Genomic DNA, 13,609 nt, shown 5'->3' on the forward strand with positions numbered 1-13,609 from the left:
CGGGCCAGGGTGGAGGTAGGCTTAGTGCGGGGGTGGGTGGTGTCGGGTGGATTGAAGTGGCGCACGTGGCGGTTTCTATATGTGCGGTGTTGCCCCTGTTGATCCACGGTGACTTGGTATGGGTTAGGTACTCGCACAATTTTGTAAGGTCCGTTGAATCGGGGGGAGGTCTTCGGTGGGGTAGGGAGGTTTGCAACCACAACAGATTGGCCAGGTGTGTATGGGTTGGAGTGGGTTGTGTCAGGTGCTAGATCTTGTTTTGAGTGTAGGTGGTGGAGGCGGCGTTTGAGGTGGTGGAGAGGGTCGGTGGTGGAGGGTGGAGTGGGCGGTTGTAGGTGGTGGCGGAGTGGCAGGAGTAGGGGTGGTTCCCCGAACACTCTCTCGTGCGGGGTTATTCCATCTTCTCTTGGGCACGTATTTAACCCCCATTGTATGATCTTGACGTGTGCAGGCCAGTCTTCATTTCCCATTTGCGTAATGCGTGTGCGGACCTGATTCATAAGGGAGCGATGGCTTCTTTCGCATACGCTGTTGCCTTGGGGCCAGTAGGGGGATGAGTGAGAGATGTTGTATCCGAATATGCTGGCTAGTTCTTCCCAGATTTTTCCCGTAAATTCTGGGGCATTATCCGAATGAAGGGCCTGTGGAATCCCAAAATAAGGGAAAACATGTCAGGTGAGGGCGTCGGCGACTGACAGTGCGGTGTGGTCCTTGGCGGGGCAGGCGATGATGAACTTAGAATATACATCCACGAAGGTAATTATGTACTTGTAGCCTGCTTTTGGTGTAAGGGGGCCGACGACGTCTAGGGAGAGTAGTTGCCACGGTTTTTGTGCTGTGACTTTTCCTGTAGGGCCTGGTGTTCGGGTGATGTCTTTCCCAAGGGCGCATGCTCGGCATGATTGTATGATCTTCTGATCTTCTTTGCGATGGTGGATGGGTTAGGGGTCCAGTACATATCGTTAAAGATTTGTAGCAGCTTCTTCGTTCCTAGGTGGATGCCGTTGTGGGCATGGAGGTGGAGCATGGTGTCGTGGGCCGTAGCTGGGCTGAGGACAATGTGTCCGTTCGGGTCAAAGAGATGTTCGCCATGTGGGTGGAGTTTGTTGAATGTGGTCTGTGGAATCCAAGTTGGGCGTTGTTTGTTAATCCACATTTGAACCAGGTCGGGTTCTGTCTTGATGGCGTTGATTGGGAGACGGGATAGGGCATCGGCGTTGGTGTGTAGCCTGCCTGGTCGGTATGCGATTTCGAAGTCATATTCTTCGAGGGTTTCTCGCCAGCTTATCAGTTGGGCATTGTTTGTATTTGACTGCCGTAGCCACTGTACAGTAGGGATTGGTGATCCGTAATGACTAATACGTGGGTGCCTGAGATGTAGGACTTGAAATATTCTAGGGACCAGATGATCCCTAGGCACTCACGCTTTGTGGCCGAGTAGTTCCGCTCTGCCGTGTTAAGGGTGCGACTGGCACAGGCGATGATGTGTTCTCTCCCATTTAGTACCTGCGCAAGGACAGCTCCTATGGTGACGAGGGACACATCAGTATACAGGCGGAATGGGAGGTTGTAGTCTGGGAACGCGACTACTGGGGCGGTGGTTAATTTTGATTTAAGGGTGGTAAAGGCCGTTTGTCTTGTCTCGGTCCACAGAAAAGGCTCACCTTTTTTTGTTAGTTCGTGAAGGGGTTTTGCGATGTCTGCGAATCCTTTGACGAATCGCCTGTAGTACGATGTCAACCCCAGGAAGGCTCTGACTTCGTGCACGTCGCGGGGTAGTGGGATGTCTGCGATGGCTCGAAGCTTATCTGGGTCTGGTGAGATGCCCTCGGCATTAATGAGATGTCCAGGAAAGACACTGATCTCTCTGCCAATACGCATTTCGTTGGTTTCAGTTTAAGTCCTGCTTGGCGTATGCGGTGAAACACTTGCTTGAGGCGGTGAAGGTGGTCGGTCCATGTACGACTGAAAACAATGACGTCATCGAGGTATGCTAAGCAAGTCTCCCAAGTTAAACTGCTAAGGATGGACTCCATTAAACGGGAGAATGTGGCAGGGGCGTTGCAGAGTCCGAAAGGGAGGACATTGAACTCGTAATGTTTGCCATTTGATGTGGAGAAGGCGGTTTTGTGTTTGTCGTCGGGATGCACAGGAACTTGCCAGTAACCCTACTGCAGGTCTAAGGTAGAGAACCATGTCGAGCCATGTAACGAGTCAAGTGAGTCGTCGATGCGTGGCAGGGGAGTGGCGTCTTTGATTGTGACATCATTTACTCGGCGGTAGTCAACACAGAAATGGATTGTCCCGTCTTTTTTCTCACGAGTACCACCGGAGAGGACCATGGGCTAGTAGAGTTGGAGATTACGCCGGCATCTAGCATGTCCTGGACCTGCCGGTCTTCTTCCTCTCGTTGCTTAGGATTTTTCCGTCGTGATGGTTGGCGAATTGGAGGTCCTGTCGTGTGTATCTCATGGCTGAGATAGGTGGTATGGCCAAGGTCGACCGGGCCTGAGGAGAATAGGTCTTGAAAATCCAGGAGGAGTTGTCGGAGGCTGTTGGTTTGGGTTGGGGATAGGTGTGATGGTAGGGCGGGGAGAGTGGGTGGGTCTGGGGGTGGCGTTTGGCATGGTTCGGCTTCTTCGGTATCGCCGATGATGAGTCCTCTTGGTAAGGTTAGTGGTGTGGTAGCGAGGTTGGCGATACGGATTTCTTGGGCATGTGGGGGGAGGAAGGTGGGGCTTACTAGACAGGAAGAGAGTGGTCCGGTGGGGATGGATGGTGAGAAGAGAACGGAGGTATGGGAAGGTTTGTTCAGTTTTACCCAAGCTTCATGGTGTGGTGGAATGGTGATAGAGGAGGCGACAGTGGCTGGAAAAGATGGGGAGGGATGCAGATGATGAGTGGTGGGTGGTGGTGATGGGAGTCTAGTGGTGTGAGGGGCTGGGTTGGGTTTAGGTGTGTCCGTGGTATGGGACAGGTGAGTGTCTGATGGTAGTGTGTGGGGGCGGGTGTTCTTGTTGTGCCTTCGATGTTTTTTTTTTTTTTTTCTCTTCCTTCTTCTTGACTGCTGGTTGGTTGTGGTGGGCTGGATTGAAGTGGAGGCGGCGTTGATGGCAGTCAATGGTGGCGTGTAATTTCTGGAGGAGGTCCAGCCCTAAATATCCATCATATTGACTGCATGTTGAGTCGAATATGATGAATGGGTAGCTAGTGGATATTTGCTGATGGGTGTGGGTCTGAAGGGCCCGAATTTCCCCATGGATAGGCAGGGGGCCGTCCCCCGCGTCGACGAGGTTGGCTGAGGTGGGGAAGAGGGGGCCGAATGCACCCATGTGGCGGGAGTAGAAGTGGGAGTAGAGGCACGATCTGGCTGCTTCCGTATCCACTAGTAGACGTGCCTTGACCCCGTTTAGCCAAATCTTGTCATAAACTGGGGGTCTGTAGTTCTGTGAGGTGGCCCCCGCCACCGTGGGGAGGTGCGGGGGCAGGCCTAAAATCCATCTGTTGTGGAGTGGTGTCTTCTTGGTCGTCGTCGTCTGTTCCCGAGAGAGCGTGCGGCGGTGTGTCGTCTTCCTGGGCATCGTCGTCTAAGGAGGAGACTTTCTTGCACCCTTGTTGAAAGCTTCTGCGCCTGCTAGCTTTGAGCTGTTCCCTAATGTCGTGTAGAGGGCAGGTGCTGCTGCAAGCCGTGAATTCCCAGGGGTTAATAGTGATGAGGTTTCCTTGTTCCCTGGGGTTTGAGCGCTTCTTCTGCGGGTAAGCTCTAGGGACTGTGGGGGGCGGCTCAGTAGTTGGCTGGTGAGGCGGCAGCTTAGGTTTGGAAGGGGGGTGTTGCCTTGTAGGAAAACGTGTCACCGCGTGGAGTGGCTGTGGTGTGGGGCGGGCGGCGAGCAGACGTCGGACGAGTTGTAGGTCATTTTCCATGTTCCCTGACGGGTCGTAGATTGAGAAATGCTCCCTGACTATGCTGGGGAGGATCCTCAATAGAGCATTGAATATATGGATATCCCGGGCATTTGGTGGTGCCTCAGGATAGGCAGCGCTGACGAGGCGCCTAGCCTGGGTGAATGTGTCATCCAGGTTTCCATCGTAGGTGAGGGCGTCGAGTTGAGAGAGAGCGACAACTCGGCCTATTGATGGAGTGAATGCCTGTCTCACTATTTGTGAGAAATGGTCCCATGACAGTTCTGGGACGATTTTTGGTGCGACACTAGTGATTATTTTACCCAGGTTAGGTAGTGTGACAGCGATCTTTTCTCTGTCTGAGTCGAACCCTATGTCCAGGAGGGGTTTGACCATGTCCAAATATACGTCTATGTCGCACTGGTCCAGGTTGAACCTCGGCAGTTGGATGTGTGGTTTGGCTGCCATTGTAAGTTCCCTTTTGTGTTCCTCCGTGCGTTACTCGGATCTAGAACCACCGCTTGCCACCAGTGTAATGCTGTGTTTTTAAGGCGACCTCGTCGTAAAAACACGAGCACTGGAACGGGGTCCTTTTACTAGACCGGATGTAATGCACTAACAAAGGAACAGGGCATAAAAAGAGACAGTATACCGTATCACATCTATTGCTTAAGTTCTACTCATTACAGTGTACATACAACGATATTTAGTACATAGGAGAACAGAGATACAATATTACACTCGTTTACATAGACTGATCCAATATATATCAACACGTGGCACAGGGCAGTCGTGGATATTCTTTTACTGTTACTTGAATGGAATATTACCTCTGTGATTGTTAGTTTGAATTAATTATTATGTTACTTGTAGATAATAATAAATGGGGGAGTTTCACTTTGGATCCCTGCGATTGGGAGTCTGTGTCGGAGATATTACTATAATAGAGGTAGGTTGCGGATGGCGACACTCGACACTGTCACCAAGTCGCGGGGGTACATCACTTGCCTTTCGGCTCACTCGCGCACCTACCTCTAGTTCCACAGAAAACTCCCTGGTTCCTCGATGTAGGGGGGGGACCGAGTTATTTAACACTTTACACTTCGTACCTTGGTTACACGAATTTCTGTTATGCCACTGTTTAATATATCTTTTATAAAACACTGTCACTGTACTTTGGATCACTGTCACTGTATTCTGGGTCACTGTCACTGTACTTTGGATCACTTTCACTGTATTCTGGGTCACTGTCACTGTCACTGTCTTACCCTTGTTTCCTGGGTTATTAAATCACTGGTACTTACTGGCAGGGAGGCTCCCTTGTCTGGGGCCTTGACCTGAGGGGCGGCTCCTTCCTAGGGCCGCGCTGGTGGGGTGCAGGGAGGCCCTGTGGTCTGGGGGCCTCGACCTGATCGGGGGCCCTCGGGGCTAGGGCTGAACAGCCGGAGTAGTCGGGCCTGCTTCCTCTGCTTCCGGGGAGTGAGGGAGCCTAGATCTCCGTCGTTGTAGACTGCGGTGGAGGGCCTGGGCGTCCTAGGACTGCGGGTGCTCAGGGGGAGAGGCGCCGTCAGGGCTGGGCTGCGGCAGCGTCTCCTGTAGGGCTCCGACAGGGCTAGAGATCTCCCGGGTGTAGGCGGTAAGTCCGTTATCGGGCCTTGCCACCACTCTAGTGCTTCCTCCTGGCCTAGAAGCCTGGATGGCGACGAAGGGCTCCCCGAAGGGAAAGAGGCTAAGGGAGGACTCACGCTCTTTGTGGTTCCCTGAGTGTGTCCACAGGTCTGAGTCGGGGCTCTACTTCCCCTATTGTGCACTTTGGCTGAAGCCGTGAACTTGCCCAGCGTGCGGGGGACACCTATAGGGTGATCGAGATCGACCTTTCGCCGTGGCAAGGTACCGCCGACGTGGTGTTCCTCCCGCAGTAGGAGACAAGCCGGAGTGAGGGGTTCAGGAGCCGCACTCTCTCCACTACGGACAGATCCTACCATCAGGGAATTCTTCACCCTGGTACGTGCCCCAGCCGAAACCGAGTGTCTGCCCTTACGGAAAGCGACTAACGGATGAACAGGTTCACCCGTCCGTTCCGGCAAGAGGCCGACCCCGGGACGCCGCTTCCGTAATTGGGTAGCGCTACACGTACGGTAGCAGGGTCTCTCTATCCTGGACCGTATTCTGGCCATAGCCAAAGAACAACTGGAGAGGGATGCACACAGGCAACTCTCTCTCCTCAGCGTTTTAAGGCCGGAGCCTGGGGTCACCTTCCCCTTTACACACTCTGTCAGGCCGTAGCCTGTGTCTATCTTTCTCTCTTTTGGCCGTAGCCTTGGGCCTCTTCCTGCCCTAGAGGGTGTAACAAGACCGTCAATACGGTGCTACCTGGGACTGACCTCTTTTCAGTCCCACCCCTGGTCTGACGGTCACTACCCCGCCCGCACAGTAGTTCAGTTTGCCTGAACGCCTGGGGTTGGGGCACTTACGGGGAATAGGGGCTCGGGGTCGGGATGCCCCGATGACCCTCTTGCCCGGAACTACTAACCTCTCCGGTGTGTCCTCCTGGGGTGGTGGTGGGGTGGCGGCTCGGTGGTGGTGTGGGGGGTGGTGGGGGGGGTGGTGTGGTGGGAGGTCCTGCGGCGGGCACGGCGGACATTTTAGCGAACATTTTGAACCCTAGAAACAACTTCCGCAAATGAATATTAACGCGAAAAAAGATTTTTGAAAATTTTCCGAAAAATTACTCTCTACATAGTCTGGCGATACGTATGACCCATCGCGGCTCGTGCCTAATGCATTGTGGTCCTGTCTCGCGTGTGTCTACCATCACGTCACGGTTCACGTGACTTATGGGTGGGGCTAAAGCATGTGTCTACTGTTACGTCACGCGCTATCTGCTCATGCGTGAAGTTCAAACTGATACAACCGGCGCGCAAATTTGAATTTCAGATACGCTAGGGTCCCACAGGATTTGAAAGTCAGTTCGTCTCCAGCCACGACCTGTGGAGCCTGCAAAATTACCGTAAGTACTTCAGGAGCTGTAAACTTGTGAGTAAAGGCATTATTTCGTATTTACATCCGGTTAGGTTAGGTTAGATGAGGTTTGGTTAATGTCAGGGGGGGTCTGGGGGGCGAAGCCCCCCAGTTAGCAAACACGGACTCCCCAAGAACCTTAAAATTCCATTTTTCCGAAGGATTTTAGTGTTTTCGGTTTGAATTTAATAACAGTTTCAGTCGGAAATAACTCGTTTTTGCGTTTTCCCCACCCAAAACCCCGCTTTCCCACAGGTCCCCCATTGTTCTTGGCACGGACAAATAGAATTTTATGGCTTAGCTTAGTTTAGCTTAGGAGATAATGGTTTGCTGGTGACAGCGGGCAGGCGATTGTTGGTGCAAGGCGGTGGGGAGTAGGCCAGATGGCCTGGCGCGCAGCGGCCTGGCTGGTGAAACCAATGTATTTCTGATGGTTTTTGATGTGCTGTGAATTATTCTGACCTTCATTTCTATCGCAGATCAATGTATTATGTGATTTCCCCCACCCAAAAACCCCGGGTTCGCCCATCTCCCCCATTCTTGTGAAGGGAAGGGGGGGGTGGGGGATACCTTGAAATATACTGATTTGCGGCAGAAATGAAGATCAGATTCGTTCAAAACACATAAAAAACTATCAGAAATACCTTGGTTTCACCAAAAAAGACGTCCCTGTGCACTTGTAAAAAATTACCGGCCATTTAAGTATTAAGTTGGCCAACAAGCTGTACGAGTGCATGTCTGGTTCATTCAGGTGTTCATGCAACAGGCAGCACTCCCTGTATGTTGCATGAACTGTACCTGCATTATGAACTCTTTATCAGTGCATACTTTCAGGGGAAAGGAATTATCAAGATGATATTCATTTGTGATAACAACGTATTGAATGTGTGGGGAATTTCTGCCATAGGCTCACATTGCCTTGTGATTATTGGGTATCTGGTAGTGCTCATTTCGGACAATTTTTAGATTCGCACAACCAGAGATTCTTAGAAACATAAGTTTACCAAATAAGTTCTGGGCCAATATAGACCATTTTTCATTCTATGCACTTTGCTCGCAAATGATTAATACTTGCATTAGGTTGAGTTGGGTTGGGTTAGGTTAGGTTAGGTGGTTAGGTTACATTAGGTTGGGTTGGGTTAGGGTAAGTAGTAGGCCCACAGTACATATTTTTTCATCAAACCTGACTGTTTCCTATGGTTTTGGGTGTGATTCTGTTCATTTGGACCTTTATTTCTAAAAAGAAATAGTGGATTCTAGGGTGATTGCAAAAATATTCATTCCTTTGAAACCATTGATTGGCAATAGATTTGAAGGGCAAAATCAAATGAATCACACCAAAAACCATTGGAAACACTCAGATTTGATGCAAAGATCAGTGGTTGTGTGAAACTAAAAATTGACCCTCATTTCCATTCAGGTGTTCCCTTCAGTGAGCTACTTTGCTGTTAGGTCAATGTGTCCCGCCACCTCCTCAAAAAAAAATTTATATATATTAAGAATATTAGCAAAACCATACTTTATAATTACATTATGTTCCTTTGGGTTGGTGCAGAGAATCACATGGAAAGCAGAAAGGCTTCAGTGATCACCTGGATCAGAAAGAAGATCTTGATTTCTTCAGAAATTTGCGAGTCACCAAGGAAACCTTTACTCTTCTCCTTTATTTTGTACAGGAGCAGTACAGACCAGTGTTCCGTGGAGGGACTCCTCCTGTTCATTAAAGTGTTCTCTCCATCTGTTCACCTTTTCTCCCCTCTCCACTAGTAATCTACCATTTTTATCTTTCACACCCCAACTAACTTCGTTGGCACCCTGTGTAGCTCTCTTTACCTCTTTCCAGAACATTTTCTTACATTCCCTCCACTTTTGCACTCAAATTCCTTCCAAATTCCTCATACACTCTCTTCTTACTCTCTCTTACTAATCTTTTCACCTCTCTCCTCCTCTCTACATATAACTCTCTCGTCCTCCTCTCAGCTTCTTCAACGCCCCTGTTCCTCATCCACTCATTATATGCTTTCTTCTGCAAGAAAATAATTCATTAGCATTAAAAGTGTTCTTAGAACTGTATGAAAAAAAAAAAAAAAAGGAGATGCATGGATAAAATATATTCAGGAATATATGAAGGAAATCAGCATAAGAAATACTAACCAACTGGACAATTTAAAAAAGGATGAAATGAAGAAGGTACAGTAAATGAATACGAAAAAAAAGAAAATATTGGAGAGAAGAACTGACAAACAAATCCTCAGTTACATTTTATAAAGACAAAAAATTAGACATTAAGGAAGAAAAACTTAATGAAAACACACAGGGTTCTATACTGCTGCACAGATGTTGCTCGAACACTTTAAAATTAAACTGGAGAGCAAGGTATATTGGTGGAAATACGTATTGTGAATTATGTAACAAAACAAGAAGAAACTCTTGAACATTTCTTTAAAAATTGTAATGCATTAAAAGATATAAGAAATAAATATGAGGTAGAAGAAGGCAATTTAGAGAACATACTGTTATTAACATAAGCAAAAGAAGATGCAGATAAAAAATTCTACCACTACAAGAAATACCTCTGTGAAGTATGGAACACTAGAAAACGTATTTTAAAACAAAAAAAAAAAAAAAAAAGAACTAGACAACGAACATACTGAGTGAACACCATCTGATCTGCACCACAAACGAGCTGTCCAATTCACTCTAGCTACACATTTTCTTCTCTCACGTGATTCAACTGTAAATTCTAGCAATCTGTATATCAAAATCAATCGGTGCAAGCCACATACTTGTGGCATATTGAAAAAAAAGTGAGAACAGCACATACAACACAATGGAAGACGCCATCTTTGTTTACATATGACGTCACACTCCCGGGCTCGAGCTGCCTCAAGCCAGCTCCAGGGGTGGATCGACTCGGCTTGAGTCTGGCTCAAACGCGTCTCGAGTCCGGCTTGAGCCTGGGCACCGCAAAAACGGGAATGGACGTTTGGCTTAAGTCTGGCTCGAGCAAGGCTCAAGCCTGGGCTTCACAAAAACGCGCCTTAGGTGTTTTAAGGATCGGCTTCCCGTCCCTGTAGCTGGGGTCTCTTTCTAGACCGGAGATTAGACAAATAGGAGAGAGGCAGGACACAAAAACTCAAGGCAACAACCTTACATGTGTATTACTAAGTTGTACAGTGGAACGGGTAGATGTCACGGATACAAATACACTGGACAATTACAACTCTTGTGTCTAAACATGGGTTATCAGTATCGCGCAGGACACTGCTCGGGTCAAAATGAATAGCACATGGGACAGGTTTACGTATTATTAGTTACAGGAAGTCAGAGTTTAATATATTCGTGGAGTAGCTGGTACTGTTTCACTGTTAGTGTTAATTTAGCACTGGGATCTGTTCAGTTTTAGTACTAGGAGGTGTTATCAGATGGTAGCGTATTCACTATAATAGACCCGTATCTCACTGCGTGGCCGTGTTCACGGTTGCACTGTCACTTTTACTCACTCCACCACTTTGATATTATCTCTAGTGCTTTTCTTACTGACTTCCGTTACGAGGTTAGTTCACTGCTCTGCCTTCCTGTCACTGAGTCACGGACACTGTGCTATCATTGTCATTCCTTTTCGATCTGGGCGTCGTGGCGGTCCGGTATAATGGCGGCGGAGGTGTCACAGCCTCACTACTGATGGGGCTGGGTTCCGCCGGGGGCCTTTACGTCCAGAGGCCACTGGATCATGCGCAGGGGTGTCCTCTCTCGTCCGAGGCTGCGGGTGGCAAAGGGCCCCGCACTTTCAGGGCTGGGGGCGGGAATATGACCCTCAGGGCTGGGGCCGAACAACTGCCTGAGCCCTGAACTTCTCACTCAGGCGCATGACGGAGGACGAAGATCTCCGGCGTCAGGGTGTGGGGAGATCCCTCCCGGGGGTCCCAGGGACGGTCTGGGGTTCCTGAGGGCTGCGGTCCCTGGTGCTTGGTGGCGCCGTCAGGAAGGGGCTGCAGCACTGGCCTATGTCGTGGTCAGTCAGGTGGGTCCTCTCCAGTGCCGGTTGCAGGAAGAAGAGGCCAGGGGAAGTCGGGGGGCCTCTCCAGTACTCCTCCAGGCTGGGGGCTCTCTCCGAGTCGTGGGTTGGGGAACAGAAGTCAGCTCCTGACGGAGGAGTTGTGGATTTGGGGAACAGGAGTCAGATCCTGACGGAGGAGCGGCTACAGGCCGTCTCCTGCTGTAGGGCCTGGCTACTGGCTGTGGCTTTCTAGGGGCGTGACTACAGGCCGTTGCCAAGGCCCGGCTACTGGCCATGGCCTGGGGAAGGGAGCAGCTACCAGCAGACCCAAGGGCACCTTCGGAGCAGCTACAGGCCGCCTCCTGACGAAGGCGGGAACGGCTGCATGCCATCTCCTGATTTCCCTCGGAGCGGCTACAGGCCGTCTCCTTCAAGAGAGGTGAGCGGCTACAGGCCGTCTCCTGATTCCCCTCAGAGCAGCTACAGGCCGTCTCCTTCAGGAGAGCTGAGCAGCTACGGGCCGTCTTGGGGAGGGCACTTTCAGAGCAACTACAGGCCGTCTTGGGGAGGGCACTTTCAGAGCAACTACAGGCCGTCTCCCGACGAAGGCAGGAGTGGCTGCAGGCCGTCTCTTGATTTCCTGCAGAGTGGCTACAGGTCATCTCCTTCAGGAGGGTTGAGTGGCTGCAGGCCGTCTCAAGAAGGGCACCTTCAGAGCAGCTACTGGCCGTCTCCTTCAGGAGGGTTGAGCGGCTACCAGCCATCTCAGGGATGGTGGCAGGAGCTGGAGAAACAGCTCCACCCTGATGTTGGTTGGGGAAGGCTTGCCCGGAAGGTAGTCTTGTATTCCTGCTATGGTGGCGGCGGGCGAGCTTCGGGACATAAGGGCACACGGCCCGGGTGGACTTATGCCGTTGTTGCCCTGAGTCCCGGCACGCTGTCGTTGCTCCTCTGGGCTCCTTGCGGGGGTGTTGGGTCGCCCCCTGTGGCACTATACTGCATTTTACCACCGTCTGCTCAGAAAAAGTCATGTCCCTGTGACTGGAGGTGGTAAACTTTAGTGTCGTAAGTGTTGTAGACTGGTTGTAGGTGATGAAGGAGGGCGTGCCAGGCTGCGGTGGCAGAGCTCTCGTCTTGTTGTTCGTCACAGGTGAGGAAGAGGATGGATGAGTCGATGGAGGCGCGGAGGAGTCATAGGAGGTGGTGAGGTCCTTGGACTCATTGTTTCCTCCAAGGGGTGATGCCCATACAGCTCATTGAATCTTCATGGTGCTGGATGTTGTCCTATGTGCAGGGATGCATCGAATCCTGGAGATGGACAGCTAGTGTGGGGTTTTATGCCGGGGTAATGCGGCATGGTGTCTCTGGGGAGTGTAGGCGGCCGGGATTTGTGTCTGGTGTATCATGAGTGCGAGACGATTTGGGGCAGGGGTAGGGGTGTGATTTTGCGATGAGGTGGGTGGGGTGGGAGAGTGGGTGTATCAGGCAGGTGGGCGGGAGAGGCGACCGGAGTGTGTGATGATTGTTTTGTGGGTAGGCATGGGTGGTGATGTGGGTGTGCAATGTCGGCGTGTGTGTGAGGTGCACATGGCGTGCAAGGACAGCTGTGGGATCGTAGGGGTGTGGGCGGCACGGCACGGGGAGCAGGTTGTAGGGTGAGTGGGTGGTGGCATCGTGGGAGCATGGACGGGCTGGGAGTTGCGTGGGCTGCGGCTGGGGCAGGGGTGTGGGCAGGACACGCGACGCTGGGTGTGGGAGAGGAGGCGGCAGATAGTGAGGAGGTGGGGGAGCAGTGGGGAGTTGGTGGCGTCAGTGGGATGTCATGTGAGGCGAGATGTGGTGTGATGGAATGTGAGGTGGAGGCGGCAGGGGAGGGGGAGGGAGAGAGAGAGATGGGGAGGGGGAGATGTAGCAGTCATAGGTGGTATGGGGGGCAGCGCGGGAGTAGTGGGTGGGACGGGGCTCGGGGCCGGGGTGGTGGGAGCAGGAGTGCGAAAGGGGCGCACATGCCGGTTTCGGAGGGTGCGTGGAGTGCCATGGTACTCGATGGTTCCCTGATAGGAGTTAGGGACGCGGTTGATGGTGTGGGGTCCCATGAAGCGTGGCGCAAGATTGTGGGGGGTGGGGAGCTGGGCTATCATAACTGTGTCGCTCGGCTTGCAGGGGTTGGAGGCGGTGTCGGGGCGGAGGTCCAGGTTGTTTTGGAGGTGGGTCAGGTGACGTTTGAGATGGTGTAATGGGTATGTTGTGGAGGTTGAAGTGGGGGGTTGCAAATGCTGCCAAAGGGGCAGGAGGAGGGATGGTTCCCCGAACACTCACACGTATGGTGAAATTCTGTCCTCTCGGGGGCCGGAGTTGATGCCCCATTGCACAATTTTTACATGGGCGGGCTAGTCATCGTCTTTGGTGGCTTCTATCCGGACGCGAAGTTGATTCATCAGTGTGTGATGGCTGCGCTCGCATGCGGCATTTCCTTGGGGCCAGTAAGGGGATGAGTGGGAGATGTTATAACCTAAGATATGGGCCAACTCCTCCCAGATCCTACTGGTGAACTCGGGTGCATTTTCTGAGTGGATTGCTTGTGGGATACCAAAGTACGGGAGCACGTGCCGAATCAGGGCGTCGGCCACTGCGACAGCGTGGTGTTCCTTTGCTGGGCAGGCCATGACGAATTTGGAGTATGTG

Source organism: Coenobita brevimanus, chromosome 55 (genome assembly GCF_032717465.1).
Source record: "Coenobita brevimanus isolate Jiangsu-jjx chromosome 55, ASM3271746v2, whole genome shotgun sequence".
In the NCBI taxonomy this organism is placed as follows: domain Eukaryota; kingdom Metazoa; phylum Arthropoda; class Malacostraca; order Decapoda; family Coenobitidae; genus Coenobita; species Coenobita brevimanus.